The sequence below is a fragment of the Leiobunum rupestre genome, chromosome 3 (genome assembly GCF_980474605.1).
Source record: "Leiobunum rupestre chromosome 3, qqLeiRupe1.1.hap1, whole genome shotgun sequence".
Classification (NCBI taxonomy): Eukaryota; Metazoa; Arthropoda; class Arachnida; order Opiliones; family Sclerosomatidae; genus Leiobunum; species Leiobunum rupestre.
In genome coordinates this window covers 52,776,997-52,801,304 of record NC_143386.1, presented here as the reverse complement: position 1 = coordinate 52,801,304, position 24,308 = coordinate 52,776,997, and positions in this window count along the sequence as shown.

Genomic DNA, 24,308 nt, shown 5'->3' with positions numbered 1-24,308 from the left:
TTGCTCTCCAAATAGGCCTTTAATGGGTCGCAGTGTGCAATAACTGGTGGCTTTACCGGGGAGTCGGGGTCCGGCTTTTGTAACCCATAAGGGCGGTGGCACACCGGGAGAGGTTAGCTGTGATTAAATGGTCCTATTTACATCTCCAACTTCGGTCAGGTAGGGGCTGGAAACTGAGTTTCGGCTCAGGCTAACGGAGAGGGTCTAGGCATCCTGTCGCCTCGGCGGATTTGGTTGTCTGCTGTGGGGCGGCGGGTCTCCGTATGAGGCGCTGTGGAGCCCACCGGAATATCCGGTGCCACCTGTGCCGGGTTACTCTGGGCCACAGTGTGCCCGTCGTTCCACTTTAGGCGCCTTTTATTAAGGTCTTTGGCACTTTACCTATGTAGGAAGGGTGCAGGCTTCCGATGATAGAGCATCCGTTTTTATTCACACTGCTGTGTGCGAAGTGAGGGTTTGGTCGTCCCATTGTTGCACCTTTTGCTGGGTTGAGCGGCTTGATAGACCTCCGGTGGTGTGGTTGTAATACTACCGGGCTATAAATTCTGACACATGTTTCTTACAAATAATTATTTTTTTATAAATCTGTTCAGGAATTTGAGGAATGTATTAAGGTTAACAGAAACTTGTACTGCAACTATGGCCGCTATTTCTAAAGGAAGAGCCTGCGAGTACAAGGGAGCAGTTTGTCTCGCCCTTATAGATGAAACGAGTTAAAAGGAAAAGTTTTCTTCCGTTAACGATTTTAACCGGCTACTGTGCACATAATGAACGTGGAATGGCTGGCGATGGCTGGACGGGAACGGCTGGCGCTTACATTCGGCGAAACAACTTTAAATAATTGAGTTAATTTGATAATTAATTCATTGAATTGGGAATAGTACCGCTAGAATTACAATTTTAATCTGCCTCCCGCGAAACAAATATTTAAAAATTGAGAGCTCTATCATTCGTCGGTAGCGCCATCCGCAGTTAGTGGTGGGAACTATCTCCTATACAATTTATTTTTGCGTCGGCGGGAATTTGAAACTGGTATAAGTTAAGACAGGAAACAAAATGCAAAATTTAAAAGGTCAAAATATTTAATATAGAATTTTTAATGTAAATTATTGTAGAACAATTCTTATATTAAACTTATGAAGTAATTTTAAAAATTTAAAAGGTTAATATATTTAATTTAGTATTTTTAATATAAATTATTGTAGAACAATACTTGTTTTAAACCTAAGTATTTTTTAATGAACGTTTAACTGAATGTAACTAAAAATGGGTCGAAAATGTTCAGTTGAACACTGTTTAAATACTGGTCGAAACAAAAAAGTGTCATGGCACAAGTAAGCATACAATAAAAACTTTATAATAGTTTACAGTATTGGACACGTTTTTGTTTTGTTGTAAAGATTCCCGGTGAAAAATTCGGGTTTAATAGAAAAATGGCTTAAAGACCGAGACCAGAGAGAAAAATTCTCGTGCGCGAATTGAGTACCCCCTTTCTGAGATTTTAACTTGATTGACATCTCCCGGAGAGCGAGCACGGTCGCTCTATTGTCAGACCCCGAGCCCCTCTCCCCGTTTCCACGGCGCTTACAATTTCCCTTGACTGTCTCTCGTTATTTGTATCCGATGACAGCGAATGCTTTCAGTAGGCGGTAGATATACGTGACCAGGAGACGTCGGTTGACTAGGGGATTCCTGATTCCAAAAATCCCGAAAATTGACCCATTTCTTGATGGTCAGCGTGTATACGCCAATCTCAGGTTCAGAGATATTAAATAAAAAGTAAATTTCTCAAATCTAGAAAACTAATTTATTCTGAGCAGACTCGTCACCCTTGTTAGCAACCGTAAAAACGTCTTCGAGTGAAAATTTTTAATTTTACATATGACTACTAATTTCTCCAGGCGAATTAGCCAAGAACAAGAAGCAGCTATTAGGCGGCTTTTTGCATCGAACGGATGGAATTTTGAAAATACATTCCGAACTTCAACTAATCTCTCTACTAAGTTACTTTTTTCTCTCTAAAGTATTAGATATACCGCTAACTAAATAAATTTTTTACATACAATGCCTATTTTTGGTAAAATAATTTACATATATTTATTCATATTTTACTTTATATATCATATATTATATATCATTTTTATGAATTATATTATTTATACCTTATTTATTTATATAATATATAAATAATATTATTTATATAATATATTATTTATATAATATATAAATTATATATATAAATTATATTATTTATAAATTATATAATTTATAAATAGAAGATATAAATAATATTATTTATAAATATAATTTATAAATAATAAAATTTATAAATAATAAAATTTATAAATAATAAAATTTATAAATAATATAATTTATAAAGGTAATATATAAATAATATAATTTATAAATGTAATATATAAATACTATAATTTATAAATGTAATATATAATTAATATAATTTTTAAATAGAAGATATAAATAATATTATTTATAAATATAATTTATAAATAATAAAATTTATAAATAATATAATTTATAAAGGTAATATATAAATAATATAATTTATAAATGTAATATATAAATACTATAATTTATAAATGTAATATATAATTAATATAATTTTTAAATAGAAGATATAAATAATATTATTTATAAATATAATATATAAATAATATTATTTATAAATATAATTTATAAATAATATAATTTATGAATAATATAATTTATGAATAATATAATTTATGAATAATATAATTTATGAATAATATAATTTATGAATAATATAATTTATGAATAATATAATTTATAAATAATATAATTTATAAATGAAAATTTATAAATAATATAATTTATATATTTTATAATTTATATATTATATAAATAATATAATTTATATATTATATAAATAATATAATTTATATATTATATAAATAATATAATTTATATATTATATAAATAATATAATTTATATATTATATAAATAATATAATTTATATATTATATAAATAATATAATTTATATATTATATAAATAATATAATTTATATATTATATAAATAATATATTATATAAATAATATTATTTATATATTATATAAATAATATTATTTATAAATATAAGATATAAATTATATAATTTATAAATATAAGATATAAATTATATAATTTATAAAAATGATATATAAAGTAAAATATGAATAAATATATGTAAATTATTTTACCAAAAATAGGCATTGTATGTAAAAAATTTATTTAGTTAGCGGTATATCTAATACTTTAGAGAGAAAAAAGTAACTTAGTAGAGAGATTAGTTGAAGTTCGGAATGTATTTTCAAAATTCCATCCGTTCGATGCAAAAAGCCGCCTAATAGCTGCTTCTTGTTCTTGGCTAATTCGCCTGGAGAAATTAGTAGTCATATGTAAAATTAAAAATTTTCACTCGAAGACGTTTTTACGGTTGCTAACAAGGGTGACGAGTCTGCTCAGAATAAATTAGTTTTCTAGATTTGAGAAATTTACTTTTTATTTAATATCTCTGAACCTGAGATTGGCGTATACACGCTGACCATCAAGAAATGGGTCAATTTTCGGGATTTTTGGAATCAGGAATCCCCTAGTCAACCGACGTCTCCTGGTCACGTATATCTACCGCCTACTGAAAGCATTCGCTGTCATCGGATACAAATAACGAGAGACAGTCAAGGGAAATTGTAAGCGCCGTGGAAACGGGGAGAGGGGCTCGGGGTCTGACAATAGAGCGACCGTGCTCGCTCTCCGGGAGATGTCAATCAAGTTAAAATCTCAGAAAGGGGGTACTCAAGTCGCGCACGAGAATTTTTCTCTCTGGTCTCGGTCTTTAAGCCATTTTTCTATTAAACCCGAATTTTTCACCGGGAATCTTTACAACAAAACAAAAACGTGTCCAATACTGTAAACTATTATAAAGTTTTTATTGTATGCTTACTTGTGCCATGACACTTTTTTGTTTCGACCAGTATTTAAACAGTGTTCAACTGAACATTTTCGACCCATTTTTAGTTACATTCAGTTAAACGTTCATTAAAAAATACTTAGGTTTAAAACAAGTATTGTTCTACAATAATTTATATTAAAAATACTAAATTAAATATATTAACCTTTTAAATTTTTAAAATTACTTCATAAGTTTAATATAAGAATTGTTCTACAATAATTTACATTAAAAATTCTATATTAAATATTTTGACCTTTTAAATTTTGCATTTTGTTTCCTGTCTTAACTTATACCAGTTTCAAATTCCCGCCGACGCAAAAATAAATTGTATAGGAGATAGTTCCCACCACTAACTGCGGATGGCGCTACCGACGAATGATAGAGCTCTCAATTTTTAAATATTTGTTTCGCGGGAGGCAGATTAAAATTGTAATTCTAGCGGTACTATTCCCAATTCAATGAATTAATTATCAAATTAACTCAATTATTTAAAGTTGTTTCGCCGAATGTAAGCGCCAGCCGTTCCCGTCCAGCCATCGCCAGCCATTCCACGTTCATTATGTGCACAGTAGCCGGTTAAAATCGTTAACGGAAGAAAACTTTTCCTTTTAACTCGTTTCATCTATAAGGGCGAGACAAACTGCTCCCTTGTACTCGCAGGCTCTTCCTTTAGAAATAGCGGCCATAGTTGCAGTACAAGTTTCTGTTAACCTTAATACATTCCTCAAATTCCTGAACAGATTTATAAAAAAATAATTATTTGTAAGAAACATGTGTCAGAATTTATAGCCCGGTAGTATTACAACCACACCACCGGAGGTCTATCAAGCCGCTCAACCCAGCAAAAGGTGCAACAATGGGACGACCAAACCCTCACTTCGCACACAGCAGTGTGAATAAAAACGGATGCTCTATCATCGGAAGCCTGCACCCTTCCTACATAGGTAAAGTGCCAAAGACCTTAATAAAAGGCGCCTAAAGTGGAACGACGGGCACACTGTGGCCCAGAGTAACCCGGCACAGGTGGCACCGGATATTCCGGTGGGCTCCACAGCGCCTCATACGGAGACCCGCCGCCCCACAGCAGACAACCAAATCCGCCGAGGCGACAGGATGCCTAGACCCTCTCCGTTAGCCTGAGCCGAAACTCAGTTTCCAGCCCCTACCTGACCGAAGTTGGAGATGTAAATAGGACCATTTAATCACAGCTAACCTCTCCCGGTGTGCCACCGCCCTTATGGGTTACAAAAGCCGGACCCCGACTCCCCGGTAAAGCCACCAGTTATTGCACACTGCGACCCATTAAAGGCCTATTTGGAGAGCAAGTCCGAATCCGAGTCTAATAAGCCGCTTCTACAACGAGTTCTGACTCCCGTCCAGCCGCAGCCGCCGCCCACCGTTCCTGTTCGGCCGCAACCGCCGCCAACCGTTCCCGTCCAGCGGCAGCCACCGCCGTTCCCGTCCAGGCACGACGCTATAACTTCCAACCTCGAACTTTTCGTCCCAGTTATAAACCTCTTATGAATAAACGTCCACTTCAATTAAACCATTTAGTTCTAATTAATTCAACGGTTCAATATGTGCACAGTAGCCGGTTAAAATCGTTAACGGAAGAAAACTTTTCCTTTTATCTCTATTCATCTACAAACTGCAGCTCCCTTGTACTCGCAGGCTCTTACTTTAGACAGAGAAAATCGACCGTTAATCGTAGAAATAGAGGCCATATGTGCAGTAAAGTTTTCTGTTAACATTCCTCAAATTCCTGAACAGATTTATAACAACAATATTACTTTGATGATTGTAATATTTCAGTAATTTAGTCTCTGATACGAGTTAATCGCAGTATGTATAAACACAAGTTTAATGCCGTAATTTTACTCGTAATCCTTCACAAATTAATATTTTCTCCGTTTACCGTTACAGTTTCAAGACTCAATTTTAGGGAAAGGGTTTTAAAAGATAAACATTGCGATCTGATAAATATGTACATCAGTTTGTGAAAAGGTGAAGAAAATCGATGGAAATTATTTTAGAACATTTATGAATGTACAAAAATATATTTGGCTTTTTAAAGTAATTTAAAAAATATCTGTTAAACTCTAAAACATTTCCAATATCCGCGCCTTCGTAGATCTGAGCTTCTCCCCCATAATTCAACCTTTCAACTGCTTTGATAAAAGCATATTTAATTTAATAGCTGTCTCTTTTATCTGTCTCAAAAGGCATATTTTGTAAATAAAAGCCATGAGTAATCATTTGGCTAGAGGGTGCAATAATTAAGTAATAACTAATTGTACTAAGTTGTTTAAGAACTATATATTGTCGAGAGAAAGACCAAAGTTATTGGGTAAAACAGTGAGGTTTTCTTGCGACTGACTTTTGGTAAGATGCAAAATGATTTTCCAAACACACGCGTAGGCCACTTCCGGTCATTCACGGATCACTTCCGCTCACTTGTAGACCAAAACTCAAGACGTGGATTTTCCAAGTGCAGCTTTACTATAATTCTTCAAATTTCATTAAGAAAATCCGCGACTTCATAAATTTTACCTCATATAGTGAATAAAGAAACGTTTTTGGCTATAACGCAATTTTCTTTGGTAAAAATTGTTCCACTCATAAACTTCATTTCTAGTCTAAAATTTACTTTTCTAAAGATAGTGTCACTCGTTCTTAGACAATTGATATAAGAATAATATTTAATTTATATTTCTTAGTTAATTAACCTTTTTTTAAGAAAATTTCGTTATAGAAAATCTGACTATTTAATATAATTTATTTATTATTGTTTTAAAACTATAGTCAGGGCCGTCTTTATACTTTTGCCGCCCAAAAATTTGCCACCCTTTTATACAAAATCGTAATTCTTTTCTGTGCAATATTGAAACAACAGCCACCATTGAGCGATTACCGCCCTGGGGCTATATTCCCATTCTAGCTTAATGCATAATTAGGCCCTATTTTTATCAAATAAAAACAATTTCGAGAAAAGAGAAGAAGCAATAATAAATGTTTCACTAAATAAATCAGCAAGTGAAACTATTTGTACGATTTTGCCCAACTTGTTTAAATGGAAAACGACGCCTTTAAAATTCAGTCAGTGGCGACTTATAACAACGACAAGGGGAAACATTTCCACGCTATTCAGTTTCCACGCTATTCAGTTTCCACGCTATTCAGTTTCCACGTTATTCAGTTTCCACGTTATTCAGTTTCCACGTTATTCAGTTTCCACGCTATTCAGTTTCCACGTTATTCAGTTTCCACGTTATTCAGTTTCCACGCTATTCAGTTTCCACGTTATTCAGTTTCCACGCTATTCAGTTTCCACGCTATTCAGTTTCCACGCTATTCAGTTTCCACGTTATTCAGTTTCCACGCTATTCAGTTTCCACGTTATTCAGTTTCCACGCTATTCAGTTTCCACGTTATTCAGTTTCCACGCTATTCAGTTTCCACGTTATTCAGTTTCCACGCTATTCAGTTTCCACGCTATTCAGTTTCCACGCTATTCAGTTTCCACGTTATTCAGGTTTTACTAACTTTTCCACGTAAATCAGGATGCGCGTTATTCAGTTTCCACGTTATTCAGTCGGTCCAGCTGGAACTGTCAGTGAACAGTTACTACACTGTGATCTTAGCCTAAAGGCCGAGAAGCTTGAGTCGCTGTTGGACTATATATATTTTCCCAAGAGACTAATTCAACGAATGCTATTTTAACTAAGAAAAACCAAATTTTTTTTGGTATTTACAGAACAACAGACATTAAACAAACACTAGCAGCGCAGCTGGATGGTAAACAAGGTAATGTTAAAATTTACCTGCCAGAAATAACCCTTTTTCTTGGAAAAAGGATTAATAGTGAAAATTTAAGTCATAAAAATCCCCGCAAATGGGAAAACCGTTCAAATAACAAATCTGCGCAACAGGAAAATCGCGCAAACGGAGAAACCGCGCAAGCGGGAAACTGCGCAAACGAGAAAACCGCGCAAGCGGGAAACTGCGCAATCGGGAAAAAGCGCGCAAATGGTAAATTGCGCACATGACAAACTGCGCAAATGGGGAGCTGCGCAAATAGCAATTACGCAAATGGGAAACGCGCAATTGGGAACGTGCGCAAACGAAAACTGCGCAAATGGAAACTGCGCAAATGGAAACTGCGCAAATGGAAACTGCGCAAATGGAAACTGCGCAAATGGAAACTGCGCAAATGAAAACTGCGCAAGTGGACCCAAACCCTCGGTGCTTCCACAGCCAGTATAAAATTTTAATATTGCTGGGTTATTAGCTACTTTTTTAAAAGAAAATCTGTGTATATCCTTAATTTTAAGCTCTAAAAGTTTAATATGGTTCTTATATTCAAAATTTTTAGTTCTCACTCCCGCAATTTCGGTGATCAAACCTGTATTTGAATTTTCAATCTCTTTGAACTTTTGTAAATCAGTTTTTAAATTTATGTTTTCATCAACCAGAACTTTGTTTATCACTAAGTTCATTATTTTCTTTGCATAGAATTTCCATTTTAGCTTCATTTTCGAGACACGTTCTTTGCAGTTTTTTTAAAAGGGTGGCTAGTACATTCATATCTGGGTCAAGGGAGTAGTTATGATCTAAAAAAAACCATATAATTAATTTTCAAGTTATTATTTATGAATATATGTATTACGTACCACTTCTATTTATGTGACACTGGAAATCGTTCTCTTGATAAAACTTAACTTCAATAGGTGGAGTTTGATTAGTATCAACTTCATGTGTAATAGTTAGTTCAACTACTCCAAATTCGTTAGTTAGATCTGGGTGATCCTCAAATTTCACAGAATGATCAAAATATACTGGCAATTTATCAAGGTACTGTCTGCGGCCCAATTTATTATGGAAGTGAAATCCACAAACAGTATGATGTTTCAGTCCAATAGGTTTTCTGGTTGGAGTGCCCCATGGTCGTTTTTCAATACTTTCAACATATTCCAAAGTATTTTTTCTATCATTTCAATCCACTGCTTCTTAATAATTTCATCTTTAGGAAATGGACTAAAACTAACGGATGGGTTTCGTAGCGTTGTTGACTTACACCCAGGCACACAGCATCGACGTCCATTTTGTACGATAATTAAAAACTGCAGACTAATTAAAGATAATTAAAATAGAAGGTTAATGGTTAAGTCATTTGCTTGTAAGCTTTCCAAACAATAATCTGAAACAGGCAAAAAAGCCAAGGGTTAATCGATTTTTCGACATTTTCAACTTGTAAATGAAATTATAAGCTTTTAATATAATTTTTACAATTTGAACCAATATAAATATTTGAAATGATAACTTACCACAAATTGTTAAGTACGACTTCCTTTTAAAGTTGATCTTTTAAAGATTTATAAAATTAAGCTGGTACTATCTGTTGTTCAAGGGTAAAAATTAAAGCAATGGCGCTCAAATGTTTATCTACGGCCAACTTGGATTTCGCGCGGCGAAGTTGGCTGTGCTTTACCGAAAGAATTTTTACCCAGAATGCCTTGAAATTTATGCTATCGCCTATTTCGAAACATTACCCTTCGGATATAAGGAATAGGATTTAAAAAAATGTAGTAAGTTTAAAAAAAATGTATAAAGTTTAAAAAATGTATAAAGTTTTAAAGAAAATGACTAGTCCAGAAACGGAATGAAATATTTTTACCCGAACGGTTTGTTTTTAAATATCAGCGTATTTTAACTTAGAGTCCTCATTTAATAAAGCATGTTACCCCTGTATGGTCCTTTCTCCGCTCTTCTGAGTGGTAGTGGAAAGCCCCTTTTAAAGGCGCGAATTATAAAATATAAAGATGAAATGATGCTCCCCCGCTGACTAAAATATATTGGCATTACAGCGAGTGGCAAAAACTTTATGACACTTTAAAAGACTCCATAGTGTTCCGGAACGGAGTCCCGAATCTCGATGATTACCCCGGGGAAGAAGTCGAACACATTCTCCTCATCGCCGACGATTAAATGAACGAGAACAATGGTCAAATCGGGGGTTTCTTCACGAAAGGCCTTCACCACCGCAATATTAACTTCTTGTTTATCACCCAGAATATTTTCCCGAAAACAAAGGAAGCGCGACTGCTCCTTGAACGCAAATTACATTGTATTGTTTAAGAACCCTCGTGATCAACTCCAACCCGCTTTATTATTCCGTCAACTTCGACGCTCCAATTACCGATTTGCTATCGAGGCCTATCTCGACGCGACCAAACGTCCTCACGGCTATATCCTTATAGATAATAGGCAGGAGTGCCCTGATGACTTCAGATAAAGAACGGATATTTTTCCGGGGGAAACTGAAATGGTCTATCTCCCTAAGAAAAAAAGTAGAAAGTATAAAGCCTAAGGAGATAGATGCCGGCCCTGGTTGTCGCACATTCAGATTTTCTCTCGGCCCTCGGTAAATCCTTAATCACGCTAAAAAGCCTCTAATTGGTGCTATTTCAGAGTGTTGTCATAATACCTGGAAAGGTAATTTAACGTTAACCTCTTGTCAGAAACGAAAACTCGCTAAACAAAGGAAATTTCTTAGATAGATAGCCTCTAAAAAAATTGCCTGGCGGAAAAAAAAGTCAATTTTAGTTCAAAAAGGTCACGGGATTCTAAGTTTCCTCATCCCCACGGTTATATCCGCCCTCAGCGGGATTTTAGGTCGTTCTTAAGGAAATATAAAAATGTACGCTCCGACACATCTTAGGAGGCAATATCTGAGCCGGATCTGCGGAGTACTATCGGATAGACCTTACCCTGCCCCTAACCAAAAAGTACATAGGACATAGATAGGAATTTAGGAAACGTTTACTTAGTTTAAAAAATAATCATTAACATATTTCGCTTTTAAGTAAATAGGCACTTTTAGCAACGATAGGAAGTTTTATTTGGCTTCAGGGAATATTCCAGATTCTCATATTCAAAGTGGTTCCATTTTCTACTTCATTTTCCCTAAAGCTCAAACATTTTCTGCTTCATTAACGTAAATATAAAGCCACTTACTCGTCTTTTTTTCCGTTATACGATAAAAGAATTTTATAGGGCATATCTCACTATTTATTTTACGAACATTAAGTTTTAAGATGGACTTATTATAATTTTTGAGGTGATTAAGATTTCTCTTTGCAGTATCGAAGTACTTGATTTGTTCCCCCTACATTTATTTGTTTCGGTAATGGTTGAGTTTGCTATTGGAGTAGAGTGAAACACTATCTTTTTCCAACGTAGGCGTCTTCACGCTTTGAACAATTTCATTTGGTGAAGTTTGACCCTCTAATACTATTTTGTCTTGCTTGGTGACTTTGGAATTAACTGTCATTTCCCACGAATTGATGGAATAGTTTTCTTAAACGTTTTACTCGGGGGACTCTTAAAATCAATTCGATTCAATTGTTTAACAGATTTTGAAGCTGTTCATTTTCGATTTATATAACAACATTTTGTTAATAATCCAGAAGGGGTAGTTTAGTTTCTACGAGGGGAAACCTTTTTTCTTAGATGTATTGCTTTCTGATTTTGTAATATCTCGTACAAAAAGATGTAGAATTTTCTTAGGGCTACAACTATATCAAGAGAGTTAAAGTTTTTCACAGCCAACACGTGAAAGCAATTTTTTGGTTAACATTTCCTTTTTTCCAAGTCTATTATGCTGAATTCCTTAAAGTTGTCAGTCGTGAAACTATTACGAACGAATCTTCGCTATGATCTCTTGGGAGGTTAGCAATACAATTTCCACGAGCACATTTTTTATTGAGTTTTCAAGACTACAAAATGCACTGGTTGGGATATTCAGTTTCAGATTCCTCTTTATATGTTCTTTCCGTACAGGGTATTCATCAACATTGTCATATCTCCAATTAAAGCATTTTAAGGTATCAATTTGCCAAAAAACAAGGGCCAAAATAATTATATAAAATTTTAAGGGGTTTTCCCCCGAGTTCTTCGGTTTCCCCTTCCATAAAAACTTGTCTAGGTTAACGGTAATAGTTAGTGTAGGGAGCTGTTGGCTCGATCTCGTGGCATGCAGGGCTTGCCGCCACCCTCCTACGCATTGTAACCCGGGAACCTGAATTAAGGGCTTCAAAAGTCGCATGATGACTTAGGCCTAAGGTGGTGCCTTGGGTATTAGCCTAGCTGATTATTATTATTATTATTATTATTATTATTATTAAAAATGTTCATAGTATTTTTTGTAAACAGTTTACCTAAATTATTCATAATGTCAGCGGGTAAATCGTTTTTGTCTGATATATCCAGATTATCTTTGGCATATTGGCAACTAGTTAAAAGTAGACACTCCTCTTTGCCAGTGATAAAAGGAATATTTTCACTCCATCTATAATACTCAGAAAAATTTTCTACGTTATTTTGCCCAAAACATTCTTAAAATTCTTGGTTTTATTTTCTTGCAAAAGAAACAAAACTGAAAACAGGGGATTGTTATTGAGTTCGGTATTTCGCATGGCAAATATTTCCAAAAAGAAACGTCCCACTTCAATAGACCTATTGTAGGATATTGTTTGTTCCAGTGCTTCATCTTCAAAAGAGGCTTTAAATAATCGCTTAGCTAACGTAAGAGCTTCAGTTTGACCACATAATAAAAAGGTATTGCTGAATAACATCTTTCAGAAGCCCTTTAGCTAGATAGGATACATTTAGTCAGTTCGCATGTGGAAAAAATCGTGCGTTTTGTGATAAAAGCACGAAAATTTCTATACATACATTGTTACCTCTCCGAGGGGACTTTGTACCCAAGGAGGGGTTATACAACCACCGTGTCTGTCTGTGGGTCTGTCTGTCAGGCCTGCGAATGTGTTCGCATTTTCGGGGCAAAGCGTAATCACTGCGTACCCAGTTTCTTAGAATCAGGGAAAAGGTTTTTCCAAAAGCGCCCTCTTTTCGTCATTGGGTGTAGTATAATTTTTTAATCGGCCGGGATTCGAACCCGAGCCCTCTTGCACGACAGGTGAGCGTTCTTCCGCAGAACCACGGATACAGTTACGCTTCACTGAATTCTTCCGAGGAGAGGTATATTTTTGCTTGCCAACTTATTGAACATGCTCAAACGATTTAAGACGGGAGTCCATCCGTAACTATTAAAACGCGCCGTAAAGTGCAATCGACCTACTCTAACGACCCCCCGAAAAAGCGCCTGTCCACGTGACTCGTTCGTATGAGAAGGAGAGGGGTATGTTTAAGGGGGGCATCCGTAAAGCAATTTCTTACATATTCTCAACTTGGTCGGTTTTTAGTATAAAACACGTAGAGTTAACCGTAAATTTAAAATACTATTTTTCAAATCTGAAATAAAACAAAATTGCCAAGAAGAATATTTATTCTTCAATTATCGAACCTTTATACATAATTTATCGAAATTTCTCAATTATAACAGTTATTACTTAATTTACGTTACATAGCAATATCAATATTTTGGTCCAGCACAATTTGCAATTCTAGAACGACCTAGATTTTTTTGCAAAAAGTTTAATTTAGAAAATCCAAGTATTACTGGTCATAACAGATATGAGAGCGACGATTATTATGTTCCATGATATAAGATAGACATTTGAAGCTTAAACTGGAGTGATTGGTTGGGATATGCTTATTTTCAGGACATTTCAAATTCATCAGAGAACAGTTGCGGCACGAGGGATTAGATTTATATGAAGAATCACGGTAGGAGTGATTACCGGCACAAATGGTGCATAATTTTGTTTCGGAAAAACAACGAGATTGGTGGTGTCCAACCAAGTCACACTTAAAACATTGAGGCACGCCAACAAACTCATTGACTATGCAACTAGTCCTTCCAATATTTACCGTCCCTTTTTATTGAGGTAAACTTATCCTTAATTGTAACAAACCCTACAAAAGACAAACTATTCCGAAATGAAACTATTTGGTGAGTATGAGCATTCTGAAAAACGAAGGTAACTTAACGTTGCCAGGCCACAAAAATAAAAATATATTATAGTACATAAGTACGGGCAACTTTGATTACTCGCTATTGTGTGGTCGCACCTGGCCATAGTTGTCCGTGACTCACTTTATTTTGGCACATATTTTAAATTTATAAAGGGTATTTTTTTTTGCTTGAAAATGCGTTCAAAAACTATGTTTTCTAGAAAGTTGAAATTTGTACTGTACATTATACGTGGCCCTCAAGGGGTCGGAGTGTGCAATAACTGGTTGCTTTACCGGGGAGTCGGGGTCCGGCTCTTGTAACCCATAAGGGCGGTGGCGCACTCGGAGATGTTAGCTCCGTCCAAATGGTCCTATCTCCACCTCCGACTTCGGTCAGGTGTGGGCTGGATACTGGGCTTCGGCCCAGTCTAACGGAGAGGGTCCAGGCAAACTGGCTGCCTCGGCGGATTGGGTAGCCTGCTGTGGGGCGGCGGGCCTCCATATGCGGGCACGGCGTGTGACGTAACTTCCCTCTCTTTTCCCTGATTCACAATCCAACAAACAGACTTGGTTTAGGTTCCCACCCAAAAATACGGGGATACCTACGAAGAACCAAGACTTCGGGAGAAGCACTACACAAACGGGTTAACGCATTACCAAACTTTACACCGGGTTCCCATCCGCCTAACCGCCACTGGAATTGGAGTTAGCGGGTTTAAACAAAACATTGGGGTAATTCCATGCCACATCACCCGTTTTCGGAAAAATTTTCCCACGGCACCATGCGCGATTTGGACGTTACTTTACACGTTAGTTATATAGATAGTTTTAGTGGGAAATCCAAATTTTTAGCCCAAAATTCAACGTAGTTTTTAAAATATGATTTTTTTAAAAAATGATGTGTAGGGTGTACATTTTCGAAATGCCGAAAATCTTGGTATGTGCGTACGAATAACTCAAAACCTATTCAAGATAGACCCACTAAACGTTTTATACTATAAATATAGGTAACAGTGAGTAACTAGAAAGTTTTTTTCCGAAATATATAAATTAGGTTTTTAATAAAAAATATTTGAAAATGGCGATTTTAACTGAAATTTCGTTTTTTGAGGTATACTAAAGATGATGTTGTCGCCAAGATATTAAATCGGAGATAAATATGAGAGTTGATATTATGTTAAATGGACCCAATGAACACGAAAATAGCACTGAAAGAAATCTCAGGAATTTAGTTTTTGAGTTATAGCTACGTGAACCGACCTATTTTTTTGAAAAACTACTAAACATGGTAGTGATTGCGGCAAAATTACGGTGCGTAGGGAGTTGAAAATCAAAAAAAGATTGCCACCGCTAAAAAGCTAAGATTTTAAGCTACATAATACGTAAGTAAAAAAGTTGTTTATGGGAGACCTAAATAACTTAAAATTGAATCTTGATTTTGGTTATTTCAACTTGCTACGTAAGTTCCAAAACTTCGCACACGTGGCGCGGCAAACTGTAACGTTTGTTTCTAGTTTCTACTCTTAGATATTCCTTTTTTACGGATTATGTCGTGGGCTTATCAGATTATAAACAGATAAACTAAAGATTTGGTCTGCTACAAACTTCCAAAATATCGTCTATTCACAGTATACAGGGTGTTAACTAAGAAACGATACAGAGCCAATTACTCAAAATGTGTTTTATGTAAGAATTTGAAATTTGCAGGTTACATAGAGGGTGCAGGGGGACAAATGACAATAGAAATTTCAATTACCTTGAACCAGGTCTTCAAGGTCATTCAAATTTTATCTCTAGAATAGTTAGGATAAAAGAATGGTTCCAATTAGAAATGTGTTCTACGTTTAATTTTAAGTCTAAACAGCTAAAATGGATGTTTTTAACATTTTGTGTACACCACATGAACATTTCTTCAGGTTTTTGTATTTGGGAGGTTTTTGTTGCCTGTAGGCTCGCCTTGGCCACTAGCCGTTTCACGGTACCCCCAATTCTAACTTTAGAATTTATTTCAATTACTTATTTAGTTTCTTTTGTGTTTAAAACATTTAAACTAAAAAAAGGTTAATAAAAGTACTTGGTACGTCTTAAATCAATTAATTAACGTTTATTTTGGAGTTTTATTGGTTTATTTACCTCGGGTAAAAAGTAATTTGACTTAAAAAAAACCTTGGCGGGCATTTTCCTAATTAGAACCATTCTTAAGTTCTTAAGTTCGTTTATTGCAATATGGTTCTCGAGATAAATTTTGAATGACCTTGAACTAATGTTTCAAGGTCATCACAAGTTACAATTTACGAACTCAGTTTAGAGTTTCACGACAATTTTGATTCATTAGATCTGGTAGTTTTGATTTATAAGCCCTTAAAGGTCGTGTCTTGATTAGAATACCACACACGACCTTATTGTTTTTGGTCTAACATTTCTCGGCTTCCCATTGCCCAAATTAGATCGGGTCAAAGTTGTTTAGACTTAAATTTAAACGTAGAACACATTTCTAATTGGAACCATTCTTTTAATCCTAACGATTCTAGAGATAAAATTTGAATGCCCTTAAAGACCTGGTTCAAGGTCATTAAAATTTCCATTGTCATTTGTCCCCCTGCAGCTCTGTATCGTTTTTTAGTTAACACCCTGTATACTGTGACTAGACGATATTTTGGAAGTTTGTAGCCGACCAAATCTTTAGTTTATCTGTTTATAATCTGCTAAGCCCACGACATAATCCGTAAAAAAGGAATATCTAAGAGTAGAAACTAGAAACAAACGTTACAGTTTGCCGCGCCACGTGTGCGAAGTTTTGGAACTTACGTAGCAAGTTGAAATAACCAAAGTCAAGATTCAATTTTAAGTTATTTAGGTCTCCTATAAACAAATTTTTTACTTACGTATTTTGTAGCTTAAAATCTTAGCTTTTTAGCGGTGGCAATCGTTTTTGATTTTCAACTCCCTACGTACCGTAATTTTACCGCAATCACTACCATGTTTAGTAGTTTTTCAAAAAAATAGGTCGGTTCACGTAGCTATAACTCAAAAACTAAATTCCTGAGATTTCTTTCAGCGCTATTTTCGTGTTCATTGGGTCCATTTAACATAATATCAACTCTCATATTTATCTCCGATTTAATATCTTGGCGACAACATCATCTTTAGTATACCTCAAAAAACGAAATTTCAGTTTAAATCGCCATTTTCAAATATTATTTATTAAAAACCTAATTTATATATTTCGGAAAAAAACTTTCTAGTTACTCACTGTTACCTATATTTATAGTATAAAAAGTTTCGTGGGTCTATCTTGAATACGTTTTGAGTTATTCGTACGCACATACCAAGATTTTCGGCATTTCGAAAATGTACACCCTAGACATCATTTTTTAAAAAAAATCATATTTTAAAAACTACGTTGAATTTTGGGCTAAAAATTTGGATTTACCACTAAAACTATCTATATTACTAACGTGTAAAGTAACGTCAAAATCGCGCATGGTGCCGTGGGAAAATTTTTCCGAAAACGGGTGATTTGGCATGGAATTACCCATTGGTCAGTTAGTTGTCTAGGGGTATGATGTGTGAGCTTACAGTAAATACACCGAAACGAGGATCTGTCTGGCCTCAATCTTAATTTTAATATTGGAAGTTAAACCAAAGGGGATCGTTAGAATAAACAGTTAATATTTAAAATTAATAACAAGGGAACGTTTGCATTAAATACATATACAAACACTAACTAAACATATTAAAACATGGTAAACTAACATGGAAGTACTTCCCACTATGCACGACCGAACGACAAAAGGAATAACTAGAGCTCTAGCAAATATATACAAATACAGGAAATGCATTAAAATAGTTTATGCGACATGAGGATTAAACTTTGAGTCTCTATTGAGTACTCAGCTATTGAGTCTCTATTGAGTCTCTAATGAGTCTCTAATGAGTACTCAACTATAAACAACTATAAACATAAAATCAAACTTAGGAGTTCATGGTGAAGAGGGGGCACGCTGTGCTTCTGTTCGGTGGCGACCTGCAGGTTCCTGAGCCACTTTTAGAGATTGGTGGTTAATGTTGACGTGGGCAACATGGCGTAGATGCTATTGGTTCCTTTTTTTTATTTATCTAGCTATATACGCGTGAGACCTCAGACGTGGTTCCGTTCACTGCTCGTCCGGCACACACCATTTCGCGCCCAAAACTGCTCTATTTATGCGTTCTGGGTCATGTGACCCAAACGCGCAATTAAGAGTGCCCAATCACCATTTGGGTGATGACACTTCTCCGAAGATCACGGCTTTCAACCCACGCTCCTTGGTTCGACACCATAAACTATAGTTCGTATTTATCTTTCGTGCTTGTGAAGCGAAAGATATGGGCGCACACACACACATTTCACGGGGTAAATACAAAAAGACCGACAAGGGGTACAAAACAATAAATCACACACTACCACACACTAAAAAATATTTAAAACGAAGGGTATGGCATTCTAAGTAAAAAAACGTTATAAAACAGGCTTCGAAAATGGAGGAGTCTAACAATACTATAAATAGAGCAATGGAATACAAGAAAAAGGCGATAGACTTTATTCTGGGAATTTCCTCGCAGTGGTGGCTAGTTGGCAACTTAAATTACGGGGGAACTAGCGAGCATCTCGGCCGAAGAAGCATCGCTTGCTCAAGGTCAAATACTTTCACCCGCGGGTGACCAGCGCCTTTGAACTGTATGAATTTGGGACCCTCTACCCTCGGTCCTTACAATATACAGGGTGTTTTTTTTTGCTCGGAAAAGTGTTTTTTTTTTCAAAAGCTATGTTTTCTAGAAAGTGGAAATTTGAACTGTACATTATACGTGCCGGGGGACACTTTCTATCAAAGTTGCATCTAAATCGAAAAATATTTTAACGTTTTTTGAAATTTAAATGTTAACCGCTAGGTTCTATAAGAAAATTGTCAATGAGAAAATTGTAGGGCGTCACCGAAAACATCCAAATTGCGGTAGCGCGAAAAAATAGACTTATTTTTTCAGTAAAAAATATGACTTGAAAAAATAACAAGTTAAGCAAGCTAAAATAAGTTTTTTTGAATTCCATTGGGAGAGTAGTGTAACTTTATGAAAGTCAGAAATTTTTTAATCTGGTGTTTACTGCAATAAACACCGCTGAAAAATCGATGAGACCATGGCGAAGAAGGTATTACACGATTTAATTTCGTAGGAAGAAAAATGCGAATTTTTTGAAAAAAAAACAAAGAGACATTTTTTTTACCTACTTACAAACAAAATATATAAGTACGTTTCGAAAATACCACCTTCGGCTGCGATGCAGGCTTGGGCGCGAACAATAATATTGTCGAAGGCGGCTTGAAACATTTACGGGGTTACTTCCCGGCAAACGCTTACAATTCGTTAACGCAGCTCTTCAAGGGTCTCAACCGGAGTGGCGTACACCTTGTCCTTGACGAAGCCCCAAAAAAAGAAATCCAACGGAGTCAGATCGGGTGACCTCGCTGGCCAGTGTACGAGACCGTTTCTCCCTATCCATCGTTGTGGAAATTCGTGGTTTAGGTAATCTCTCACGGCTCTGTGGTAATGAGGGGGGGGGGGGCACCATCTTGCTGAAACCACGGTCTTGGTCGTTGCACCAACGGCAGTTCGTCAAGTTGTTGTTCTAGCTCATTTATCAAGAAATCTAAATAACTCTGACCATTTAGATTTTGCGGTAAGAATTCTGGACCAATTAACCGGTTTCCAACAAGACCAATCCAAACATCCAAGCGCCCAAATTGAAATTGGTGACGGTGTTAATATCCCCAGTGTGGATTTGTGTCTTCTCAAATATGATTATTTTGGTGATTGTAAGGGCCGTCTCTTGCAAACGAGGATTCATCCGAGAATAGCATGTTGCGGAGGAATTGTAGGTCGTCGTGCACGGAATTTAGCAGCCATTTGAAAAAATCCAGCCGTTGTTGAGCGTCTCCATCTCGTAAACCGTGGAGAAGCGTTGCTTTGTAAGGATGGTACTTATGCCTAATTAAAATTTCCCAAATGCGAGTTTTCCTGCAAGCCAAATCCTTACTCGCCGCGGCACAACTACTTCGTGGGTATGTGGCAAAATAGGCTAAAACGGTGTTTTCAAAGTCCAAATCCCGCTGACCAAGCCCACGAAATCATGGTCGTACGTTACAATACTGGTGAAAGTCATTTACAGCTCGCCTTACAGTAGTTATGGATGGTCTTCTATCTAGATGTCGTTGCTCAAAGATCTCACTCACTCGTCGTAGATTTCTTCCACCCTCCGCGTAGTAAATGGCCACTAGTTCCGTACGATCAGCTCTAGAATATTGAGGCATGATTGTTAAGATTGATAACGATAATAATGTTACACAGTTTGTATTACAGTTATTTAAATACTAAATAAATTTAAGGTTCTTACTGACCTTTAAACCTGTGGTCTATTTATCTTCTCGCCTATCAGGGTTAAAATAGGTTTCGAATACGACTAGATGCAAACACAGGCCTATTAGATTAAAAAACTAATAGAAAAAGTCAATAGCTAAATGAGCGAGATTGTGGTTTCAAAAAGAATGCCACGCCTCATGACCCCGAAATGTGAAATACTGCATTTCAAAACGCCATTAATAATTTAATAAATTTAATTTCTTCGCCATTGTCTCCTCGGTTTTTCAGCGGTGTTTATTGCATTAAACACCAGATTAACATATTTTTGACTTTCATAAAGTGACACTACTCTCCCAATGGAATTCAAAAAAAGTTATTTTAGCTTGCCCAACTTGTCACATTTTCAAGTTGTATTTTTCAGTGAAAAAGACGTCTATTTTTTCGCGCCAACGCTATTTGTACGTTTTTGGTGACACTCTACAATTTTCTCATTGACAATTTTCTTATAGCACCTAGCGGTTAAAATTTAAATTTTCAAAAAACGTGAAAATATTTTTCGGATTAGATGCAATTTTGGTAGAAAGTGTCCCCCGGCACGTATAATGTACATGTGCCCGATTTATAGCCCGGTGTACCGGTAAGATTGAAACCACACCACCGGAGGTCTATCATCAGAATGCCCTACACGGGCGTCCACAAGCCCGGACAGGTGACAAAACCAACATGGGTAGCAGAACCCTACTACTGATGGTCGCACCCGCGACGCAAGCTGCTCAACCCAGCAGAAGGTGCAGCAATGGTTTGACCAGCTCGCCACTTCGCACACAGCAGTGGGAATGAGAGCGGATGCTCTGGCAACTCCGGCCGACACCCTACCTAGAAAGGTAGAGAGCCAAACTCTTTGCAAAGAGCTCCTAAAGGGGAACGACGAGCACACAGCAGCCCAAGTAACCCAGCACAGCTGGCACCGGATATCCCGGCGGACCCCAAAAGGCCGGGAAACAGGGCCGCCTGTAATGCTTAAAATGCTTAAAACTAGGCATATACGAAGGCCTACTTTGTTAACGCAGTCAAACATCTTGGGATAAAATATAGTATAACCAAGTGCTTTTAACTCCCGTTTCATAAATATTTTATTTTAACAGAAATTTACACCACATTGCGAAAGACTTTTGACAGAAATTTACACCACATTGCGAAAGACGTTTGACAGAAATTTACATCACATTGCGAAAGACGTTTATCACCTAATATAAACAAACTAGCAAGTGAAAAAGCACTTGCACCGATCTATTACTTCTAAAACTAATAGAAAGCACAGTGACTACCCTAGTTTCGGTACAGATGGCGTAACCTGGTTGGAGGGGAGAGGGTTATTAAGTTACAAAAGTTATTAATCCTTTCAGCATGCTGGAAGCAGGGGTGGCTTATGAAACGGTGACTAGGGCGACGACCCGGGGCACCTCCTTGCCAATCATTTATTGTAATTGAATAAACTATAACACATTCTAACTGACGTTTAGTTTTAAAAACAGTTTTATTCAAAAGAAGATCTAATAAAAATAGGTTTTATTTTTATTAAAAATATATGATTCAATAGCTTTTGATTCAAGAAGGAAAGAGTATTATTTAGTCTGGACACAGCTGATTCCGGTTTAATAAGTCACAATTTGATCTAATTTGGTAAAAAAAATATTTAATCAAACTTTATTTTATTCTCGCCTGGTAATATAATTTTAATTAAAACGATAATGTGTGCTATTTTCTAAAGAGAAATAAAAAGGGTGATCGTAAAAGTAATAGCCAAAATTATCGTTAAAAATAGAACAAGTTTTTTAACTAAAAGATATATCTGGAAACTTCATAGCAAACGTTTTTAATAATAAATGTGGGTTAGCCATTACGATTAGGTAATCTTGGAGCTCTGGAACAGGCAAACAAAATTCGGGACACGGTTAATCTTACCCCGAGAACAGGCGAATAAAACGATTTATGGTAGAAAGTTTACACTTGTTGTCCCCGGACAGCCGAAAATAAAACCACCTTGTATCTACATAAATAAATACTCTTTGTTTTTTTATTCGTTACCGATTTTGATTAAATTCGTGACAGCCCGAGGGAGGGGTGGTGGGTTGGCGGAGTGGTTAGCACTTTCGCCTCGCAGCAAGAGGAGCCGGGTTCGATCCCAGCTTGTGGCACTGGGTGTAAACTCGGAACAACTCCTTCTGCGTTGAGTTTGCAAGTTCCCTACCCACTCTTTTAGTTGGTTTCCCCCGAGCTCATCGGTTTCCCCTTTAAGAAAAACTTGTTGAGGTTAACGGTAATAGTTAGTGTAGGGAGCTGTTGGCTCGCGTGGTATGCAGGGCTTGCCACCACCCTCCTACGCATTGTAATCCGGCCACCTGAATTAAGGGCTTCAAAGTCACTTGATGACTTAGGCCTAATTGGTGCCTTGGGTATTAGCCCAGCTGATTATTATTATTATTAAGGTTACTAAGATGGTTTGGGTCCCTTCGCTATATCCCAAGGGAGATTTTTAAGGCGATTTGTCCCTCTCGTTATTTCAGTGTCACGCGCTCAATACGCAACCAATTTTGAGCCTGTAATGTCGGTTCTCCATCTTTTCCTTTTAGTTGCAAGCTCTGACAGTTTATCTACTATAAGCTATATTTCATTTTCCGGACCCTTTTCTGTTTCGAGTGGTCATCGCTGGAGCTGTCTCTACAGCGTTCGTTCAGAATCCCCTTCGCTGTCCGCAGACTGTGGGGAGAGGGTAAGCGGGTATTTCCGTTCGAGCTTTTCTCTAAGCGTCTGGCGAAAATTAAACCAACTAGCTGGACGCCAGAAAGGCAACTTAGGAAAAGGGTAGTTTCTAAGAAAGCGATTTACTTTAAAAAGGGTATACTGAGGAAATTCAGTTCTCAAATTAGGCAGCTTACTGATGCGCTGACCCTTTCAATATAAGGGTTCTTATTGCTCAGTTTCTTTGAATCGAAATTCAGTTATTTTTTCACGTTTACCAAAATCGGAAGTTTCCTTCTAGAAGAAGTTCCAAAAAAAGGGAATTTGCAAAATTTAATGTTCTGATAAAGTAAAGATTATCTTTAAAGCGTAGTTCCTTAAAGTGCAGATGAAATAGACACAAGCTCCCTCTAATTTCTCAAAGTAGCTCCTTTAAAGAAAAGTTGCCAAATGAGGCTGTTCCTGAAAGGGGAATTTCGCCAACAATCGGGTTATGTAAAGACAAAGTTTCCTTGTAATCTCGATTCTGAAAGTGGCAGTTTCCTTAAAGCACAGTTACTAAATTTGGAATTCACAAAAATATAAATTTCATCTTAAGGTCATATTCTGATTTCTTCAATCGCAGTATATAGTCCTTCATATTTCTACCGCCAGTTCAACTGTTGTTCCTTTCAATTCTGATGTAACAGTTAATAAACTTTTTTGCCTTTGGAAGAGTAGTCATTTTTGGTTACTGCTTTTATAACCGTTTAATTTTCATTTTCATTTTATCACGATCAAAGGTTTTTTAATAAATATAGTAACCTCTAGGATCTAATAAATAAAATAAATTAGGGCCAAATCTAGCATGACTTGAGGAATTGTTATTGTAAAAAGAAGGGTTTTATTGTGGTGTTCTAGACTACATTGAACTTTGATTTATGTAAAAATTAAGAATAATTTTTAAACCTGTTGCTTCACGTTTTTATTTTTCAAACTTTTTTATACATCATTTTAAAGTGCAGTTCGTTGTAGACCACATTGACAAACACGTGGTAGGATATGTATTCGCTTTTTACTAAGATGAACTAATCTTTTTCATCAAAATAGTTTTTTAACAAAAAATAGGCGCTTAGTAACCATCATGAAAGATATTTTGGTGGTGCGGTTCTAGCCCAATATGAAAACCAAGAATGGATTATTCTATTCATATATTCAGTTAAACGTATCATCATTCCTACAAGAAAATGGTAACGTTTGTGTATTTGATTTTTATGTGAAATGGGTCATTAATGTTTGCTTCAT